This window comes from Juglans regia, chromosome 15, assembly GCF_001411555.2.
Source record: "Juglans regia cultivar Chandler chromosome 15, Walnut 2.0, whole genome shotgun sequence".
NCBI lineage: Eukaryota > Viridiplantae > Streptophyta > Magnoliopsida > Fagales > Juglandaceae > Juglans > Juglans regia.
This window is the reverse complement of record NC_049915.1, coordinates 8,290,593-8,299,885: the sequence shown is the minus strand read 5'-3', so window position 1 is coordinate 8,299,885 and position 9,293 is coordinate 8,290,593. Positions and strand designations below refer to the sequence as shown.

At 34.2% G+C, this 9,293-nt stretch overlaps 1 pseudogene; it reads right to left on the bottom strand.

The window, feature by feature from the left end:
• LOC108991641 overlaps window positions 1-8,073 on the bottom strand; it is a 9,111-nt pseudogene extending 1,038 nt beyond the window's left edge.
• Between the last annotated feature and the right edge of the window lie 1,220 nt (window positions 8,074-9,293).

Sequence of the window (9,293 nt, the reverse complement as noted above, 5' to 3'; positions counted from 1 at the left end):
AATGTTCAGTTTAAATTGGTTTGGATAGTTAGGGTTTCCCCTACATTAGACATTTTTTGTGGGGTTGGGTCTTGCCTTATTAATGATCGTGATGTTATTTGTTATCACGGTATTCCTCTGGAAATAAGTGAGAGTTTTTAAATAAAATTGGGAGGGGATCACTCATAGACAGGTGACCTTCGTCTCTTTCTAAAAAGAAGAAAAAAAAAACTGCTGAATCTAAATAGGGGATTCATAATTTGGTAAAATTTAGCACCAGAACCCACTAGTTTTAGCATTTTAACAAAATGATAACGATAGGCTTATTACTTCATAGTTCATACTGCACCCATTTACTACTCCTTTTATTTTTTTATTATTTTTTAATTTTATTTTTACTTAATAGTTAAGAAAGTAACTATTAGTAAAGTTGTATATTTTTTTAATTTTTTCTTAATGATTAAAGATGTTAAAAAAATATTTAAAATAAAATAATAAAAAAATAACAATTTCAAATACACTATAGAATAGTAAAAAGGTGGTAGGTAGTAAGCCTATTAGTATCGTATATATTCATTGCCTCTATATTAGATACCTGTTATGCGAACACAGCCGCACAAATCAAGAGTTCTGAGATCAGGGCATCCATTTGCCAAACTCATTACTCCCACGTCACTTGCATTATCACACCATCCTAGATTTAAAGACTCTACAACTGACTGCAGTAACATCCAATAGCCTGCATGATATCATCAAAGAAATATAATTAAATTATCTCACTTCTCATGACTTGAGTTGAAAGAAACAATTAGAATTTGAAAATCATTTATACCTGCAATGCACTGTCAGATGCAGCTTTGACACATCCACAAAGATTTAAAACCTTTAACTTATAGCAAAAACTAGCCAGATCGATATGCAAGAGCACTGTCACTGAATGCTGAACATCCACTGATGTTGAGTTTTGAAAGATTAGGACAACCATGAGCCAGGGCATACAGGGATCTGTCACTAAGCATGAAGCTTTTGCTGAGGTCCAGGACCTGAAGATCCTCAAGCTGTGGTTTATCTCGCCACAATATGAGAGACTGCAATTTTTGAACTTTGGAGCAAGAGATAGGAGACCAAGTTGTTCATGTTCTTGCTGCACCTGATCAAAAACGAGTTCATGTCATCTGGTAGGTAAGGTATTCACAGAAACCGGGATCTACTTATGTTGTTAACAATTTTTTATGGACTATACTGTAAAACAGAAACTGCAAAAAATATATATCTGTGTTTATCACCTTTAGACAATGTAAAAGAAGAGGAAAATATATGATTGGTTAAACTCATTTGAACATAAACAGCCATATTCAGAAAAACTCAAATATCTAAGGTATTAAAACTTCAAGGACTTTTTCTTCCCCAGTTAACAATCTTGAAACTCATGAGGAAATAAATCATATCCCAAAACAAAAAAATAATTTGGATCCAATGCAGAAACATGCCTTCCTCACACAGCTTCACATCTGAACACAAACATGAAGGTCCAGGATTTCTGAAATAAAATAATTACTATTCATAATGAATATAAATCACCAGAAGTAGTTGAAAAAGAGAGAAAAAAAAAAGGTTTCCATGACCATACAGTAACAAATAACAAAGCCATCTATTGAATTCTGGTTTCTAATTCAACTCATGATATTCCCTCGCCATGAATCAGCAGAAATGGAAAATTTCGGGCATCCCCTTAGAAAATTCAACTCATGATATCAACTCGTGATATTTTTATTCAATTTTTTCTCTATCCTTTTTCAAAATCCCATAAAATATCTTAACTCAAATCATTTTAAAACTATTTACAAATTATTTCATTACTATTAAGAGATTTCTCATCTCATCTCATTCTCGATCCAAGCATCCCCTTAGTAACAAGATATGTATTCTCAACTTTATACCATCCATAACCAACAGAACTTTTAGTAACAGACAGAACTAAATGCCCACACAGAATTAGCATACTGCAACAGAGACCAGAGATCAAGTGAGTGTGTTTTTTGGCAGAGAGCGAGAGCGAGAGAGAGAGCGAGAGAGAGAGAGAGTTGCCCATGACATTAGTCATATTGTTGAGGAACATCCTATGATAATACAAATCCTCATACAAAGGGACAGTCTACAGAAGGAACCATGAGGCAAATTGCCCGATTACTGGTATTTATATCTGAATAAGGGACTTATAATATTGTGAAATTTGAGCACCAGAACGGACTCTTTTTTAACGAAGTATGGATTCATTACCCATATCTCGGACTAACTCTACAGAAGGAACCGGTAAAACCTAGTACTGGTTGATACATGTATGAAACTTTATGACAAGATTAACAATTACTCATAGCTGTCACAAATGTTTGAATGTATCAAATAAACATGTACAGAAAAGCCACGTGGACCAAGATATTATAGCCGTGATTTTCAATTATATTGCGATAATTTGTACAGTTTTAAGTATACAAATCCAACGTGATCTTTCCTCAGAAAAAATTAGATCATTTTCATTAAAAAGAGAATGCGATTTACACAGCTATCAGTACTGTATCGGGCATCACAAATACATGACTTTGGAGTTTGAGCTTTTTGGCGTATACGGTGTTATATTCCCACAAAAAGCAACTCGAAGGTTTCAAGTTCGCTTGCGCTAAACACAAAGGGAAAAGCTTGCGCCAAAGAAACAACGGATGCTAAATGAAAAAAAATGTTGTAATTTTTCTTCTTTTTTTTCATGTATTTTTTTAATCATCATAAATATTTTTAAAAAAAATAAAAAATTCACAACATCATTAAAAAATATTTTCTTAATCATTCTGTAAAAAAAAAAAATCTCATTCGGGGACCCAAAGCATATTTCTCAATAAAATATATGCAGCTAGGGCAGGTTTGGGGGCTATGATGAAATACAAAATTATCATCCCATCTCATCTTATCTCATCATTTTACATTTTTTAAATCTCTATACAAAATATAATAAACAATTCAACTTTTTTAAATCTCAATACACATTTTTAAAATCTCAAAATAATAATAATATTAAAACACAATATTTTAAATTATCAAACAAAACATAAAATTATTATCTCACCCCCAAACCTGCCCACTCCTTAGTGGGGAAGTACAAGAGAGAGAAACGAATTAAGATGAAGGATGAGTTTGGATGTTGAAGTGAGTTGAGTTGAGTTGAGTTGAGTTGAGATGATAAAATATTGTTAGAATATTATTTTTTAATATTATTATTATTTTAGGATTTGAAAAAGTTGAATTGTTTATTATATTTTGTATTGAGATTTAAAAAAATTGTAATGATGAGTTGAGATGAGTTGAGAGTATTTTATGATCCAAACACAGCCGAAATATAAAGAGATCGTTGTAATACACTGGAAAATAAAGATGAAATACAATATTGATTGGAGCTCGTTTTTTGAACAAATTTTTACATATTTAGCTATGGTTTAGCTGTTTCTTTGAGTTCTTTCTGCAACTTATAATCTTAGGGTTTGAATATACTAGTGAAATGGTTGTGAATAGTAGTGAATTATACAATTTAAATTAAGATGTTTTATTGGGTTTTGGATAGAGAGATTTGAATATTCTTTTTTAATTTGAAATTTGAAAATTTTGTATTGATTTTTGTGTTTGATCTTAAGATTTGTAAAAATTATATTGATTTTTGTATTTGAATAGTGATTAAGTAATAATTGTATGTAAAAATTGAAATTTTAAAATTAAAAAATATTTTATGTTTGAATGCTACTATTTGAGAATAAAATTATAGAAGTATACTTTTTTTTTTTTTTTTAAATAGAACTTTCTACTTTCATTCATAAAACAATGTCTATAATATATTCTCTATCTTTCTGTAAACAAATTTGAATTAAAAACAGGTGTACCTTCTCTACATCTAAATGTATGGTTGCTTTAGCTAAGTGATCAGCTACTAAGTTTGTACTTCTGTTTGTATACTGCACCTTCTAGTTAGGTCATGCTTATAAAAAATTCTTTCTTTCTTCGATGATGCTTCCATAGTAAGAGAGGTTTTCATTTGAATCATTAACTAATTTGACAATAACCTGTGCATCCCCCTCTAGTATCACTCTATTGAAATTCAAATCACTGCAAATTTCCATTGTTTTCCTCAGTGCAAAACTTTCTGCTATAGCTGGTTGCTCCACATTGCCTCTCTGATCACAACATACTACCATCATGTCCCCCTTTTCATTTCTAATGATAACCCCTATCCCCATCTTCCTTGACTTAACATCAAGGGCTGCATCCCAATGAGCCTTTAAACAATTCTCTCCTAGTGGTCTCCATAACTGCACCACCCTTTCTGTATTGTTAGCTTTCTTTGGTCTCCTTAAAAATTGATTAGCTAACTGAAATTCATCCAAACTTTCCTATGCTGATCTGATCACACTAAAAGGGTTGTGAAAGTTTTTTTCAAAAATGAATGTGTTTCTTCTGATCCATAAACTTCTCATAATTGTTGTTGTTTCCTCCAATTCAGTCTTGGTGAGCTTTCCTATCAACTCTTCACATAGCTTTAGTAGATCACCTTCAATTATCCTCATTTCTGGATGGGCTTTAAAGTCATAGCCCATACATCATTTGTTGCAGGGCAATGCCACAATACATTCATCACTAACTCTTCTTCTTGTAAACAGATGGGGCACTTTGGTTCATCAACAATCTTTTTAACAAACATGTTTCTTCTTGAAGCTAGTAGATTGTTCACTGCCTTCCATAGGAAAATTTTCACCTTGCCAGGTATATCCAAACCCCATTTATTCTTCCACCTACTGTCAATCTGAATCTCTACTGATGTTTACCCTTGCACTGTTTTTTTCCTTGCTTCTTCCATAAAGTAAGCACTCTTAATACTGAATAAACCATTCTTGGAAGGACCCCATACCATTTGGTCCTTTATAATCCTTCTACTTAGAGGGATACTATATATCTAGTCAGCCTCTTCCTTCCTAAATACTGATCTAATTAGACTCTTATTCCACTCCCTATTTTCCTCATGTATAAGTTCTTTGACCTTTGCATCACTATTCAACTTCGAAATGGAGGATTAAACCCAAAAGGATGAAGGTGTTGACAACCACTTTTGACCCCATATTTTTATTTTATTGTCATTCCCCACCCTCCATCTAAGACTCTCCTTTAGCAACCTAATGAAACTCCAAATTAGAGAGGGTGCATTCCCAACTTTGCTTCCAACAATGAGAAATTTTTGAAATACTTCCCTTTGAAAATCATTGCAGCCATGGAGAGAGGGTTCTAAATTATTCTCCAAGCCTACTTTGCTAATAAAGCTAAGTTAAAGTTTTCTAGATCTCTGAAGCCCAGACCTCCATTCCCTTTTGACTGTCACATCTTCTCCCAACTCCTCCATTGTATACAATTTTCTTTCTGTTGGTTTCCGCACTAGAACTTGGAGAGCGTCATATTAATTTATTTGCAAAGCTTCTTAGGCAACTTGAAAACACTCATAGTGTAGAATGATATAGCTTGCAGAACAACCTTGATCATAATTTCCTTCCCTGCTCCAGAGAGAAAACAATTCTTCCAACTATTCATTTTTTGCCACACTCGACACCTAAAAGTGTTGTATTTTGATTTACCAATCATAGTGGAGAGCCCCAAGTATTTCTTATAGCTTCCTTTCACTAGGGCCCCTCCTTCCCTTAAAACTAGCTTTCTGTCTTCAGATTGGGTGTTTGAGTTGAAAAAATGGTTGTCTTGTCCTTGTTCAAAACTGTCCAGAGGCTTTTTCTTACCTTAGCAGTAAAGCTTGCAATTTCCTCCATTCTTCCAGACAAGCTCTTCCAAATAGCACACAATCATCAGCAAATAGCAAGTGATTTATCCTTAAACCCACTCTCACCACTGACACTCTTCTTGTGTCCCCCTTATAATCTGAATTGTTAAGCAGAGAACTCAAACCTTTTGCACACATAATGAATAAATATGGGGATAAATGACCCCTCTGTCTTAAACCCCTTGAAGGATACACTCTAGCCTCTGGCTTACCATTTATAAAAAATGAATATGGCACAAAAGTAACACATTTCATAATCAATTCTGACCATTCATTACAGAAACCTAGCTTCTTCATGATTGCTTCCACAAATGGTCATTCTATTCTATCGTACGCCTTTGACATATCAAGTTTTATAGCCATACTTCCTTTTTTACTTTTCTTCCCCACCTTCATTGTATGCAAAACGTCATATGCAACCATAATGTTATAAGTTATTATTCTCCCTAGTATGAAAACACTTTGGCTGGCTGATATGATTTCTGTCAACACTCTTTTGAGTCTATTTACAATCACTTTAGACACAATTTTGTAAATGATATTACAAAGGCTTATAGGCCTATATTCAGTAACAGTCATGGGGTTTTTTGTTTTAGGAATAAGAGCAATGTAAGTAAAGTTTACAGAAGGATAGAGAGTGTTACCATTCAGAAAAGCTAGCAATGCAGAACACACATCTTCTCCTACTATGCTCCAACGATTCTGGTAAAAGCAAGCACCAAATCCATCAGGACCTAGTGACTTCAAATGGGCCAGGCCATTTGCTTAAATGCTACCTTAATCTCCATTCCACAAAAAGGTCTTACAAGCCTCTCATTCATTTCTTTTGGGACTCAAGGCTCCAAGTGTTGCAAACAATCTTCCATAGCTGTTGTCCTTGGCTGAATTGTAGTAAATAACTTCACAAAATAACTTCTAAAAGCTCCATCAATCTCATCATGGCTTTTAAAAACCCTTCCTTGCTCATCCACAACCTGTTTTATGTTATTTTTCCTTCGTCTCTGATTTGCACATGCATGAAAGAACTTGGTGTTTTTGTCCACCATAGCAGTTCCTTTTAGCTATTTCTTTCCACTTCACATCCTTCTTTTCAGCTATTTCTTTCCACTTCACATCCTTCTTTTCAAGCATGACCCCAATATCCCTTTGCATTCTTTTGATCTCTACATAATTATAACTACTCTCTTCATCTTGTAGCTTTTTTAGAATCTCAGTCTTTTCCTTTATTTCTTTCACTTTGTTCACACTTATCTGATCACTCCATCTGGTGAGAGCTCCTTTGCACTTCTCCAACAGGTTTTGAATGTTTTGTGCTGACTCTTTCCCCTTTCCCCATAACTGTGCCAAACCCCTTTAAATACTTCTTTACAATCCTCCTCTTTAGCCCAGCTAGCTTCATACCTGAAAACTTTCCTTCTCATCCATACTTTCCTTCCTTCCTTATTCATGATCAACAAGATTGGCAAGATTGGTGTATGATCTGAACTTCTTCCAGTTAGTACTTCCACCCAATACTCTTTGAACATTTGTGACCAACGGGTTAGCCACTGCTCTGTCCAACATTTCTTTTGTGAAAGTTTCATCTTCATGTTTGTTACTCCATGTGTATTTATTCCCTCTCCACCCTAAATTTGAAATATTCCCCTTCTTGAGTACTGATCTGAAACTCTCCAATTGTTTTTCCTGTCTCGGCTTGAGTAGTTTAGTAAGATCCATATTGATGAGAACCCTTAGATATTTTCCCCATCCACTACCATCGTCATTCACATCAACCTCATTTACCGTGCCTATAGTCTTACCTATCTACTTCCCACATTCTTCATTCATACATGCAAGAGGCATGTTATGCATCTGAACACAAAACCTCTCCTGACCAAACCTCAACTTTTGTTGTAGTGTATATTCATCTCAAACAATTTCAAAGCAATCAAATGTGTGTCAAATAGACATGGCCTCCCACTCCATACACGTTGCTTATCAACTTGATTAAAAAAGGTTATTGTGAAAACATTCCTACCAAGTTCTACAAATTTCTCTGGCTTACTTACCCTCCATACTTTCATCATTGTTGATTCTATCACTTCCTTACTGATGCTCCTTTCCATGTAGACATTCCCTACCAGACTACACTCACCTTTATATAGGATTTCTTTCGTAACTCTCTCATCGGTTTCTATGGCCTCACCATCCTCCTCTGTCAGGCAGAGCCTCTCCCATTTCTCTATTATTTCATTCATCTCCTTTACTAAGCCAAGTGACTTCTTCTTCGCCTTCCTTCTGCGCTATCCACATAAAAGTTTTCTGGTGGCAGCGCTGCCCACAGAATCCTCCTCCTTCGTGTCCCCACTGTACTCCTCTACCACTCTGTTACATTCCCACCTCAATTCTGTTAGAATCTTTTGTGGTCCCCACTACTCCACCTCAACCTCCCATTACGAAGGAAGAAATAAGACTTAACTCAGGTTTGGCAAGTGGGATGAGATACAAAATTCTCATCGCATCTCATTTCATCATTACAACTTTTTTAAATTTCCATACAAAATATAATAAACAATTTAACTTTTTCAAATTCTAAAACAATAATAATATTAAAAAAATAATATTTTTTTTTCATCTAAAATAAAAAATTATCATCTCACTATCCAAACCTATCGAACTTGTTGTTGTTATAGAAGTATACTTCTAAATGTACCTATCGAGTCATTTGCGGGCGATTTTCTAACATTTTGTGACGATTTTTATCGCTGCAATTAACTTTCTCAACGATTTAATGGTAAATGAAAAGACCATTTCTGATGATTTTTTGGACAATTCCAACGGACAAAAATCGTCGAAAATAGTAGTTTTTTACGACGATTTTTTCCTATCTTTGACATTGATCATAAATGACACTTTAATTTCATCAAACATGCAACGAATTAGAAATCGCTGCAAATAATCAATTGCAACGATTATTAGGGGTATTTGCGACGATTTTGAGCGCTGAAAAATGTCTGATTTCTTGTAGTGCTAAATCAATCGTAAAGATTAATCCTAATTGACATTTAAAAAAAAAATGCTACATGGGACGCCTTACACCACATCACTATAAGAAAAAGTGGTTTTTGTGGCAACACAAAGTCTCCAAAAAAATATTGAAAATTGTCGAAATTCAGTATTTTGGAGATTTATGTTCGTCCTAGAGTGGCCGCTATTAAAGTTCCTGAAATAAATTTTTGCCGCGTTTTTCAAATGTGTAGGAAATAGTTGCTTATTTGCAACGATTTCTATTGCAAGTAAAAATCTTGATTTTATAACAAAAAATTGCCAAACCATGGTTAACCACCGCCGTAAATAGTATTTGCCGTGCTTTATGTTGCCACAAATAAGTATTTGTGACAAAAATAACCTGGCTTTAAGACCAAATTTGTTTGGTCTCAAATATATATTTTCGATGATATTTGTTGCTGCAAACTTT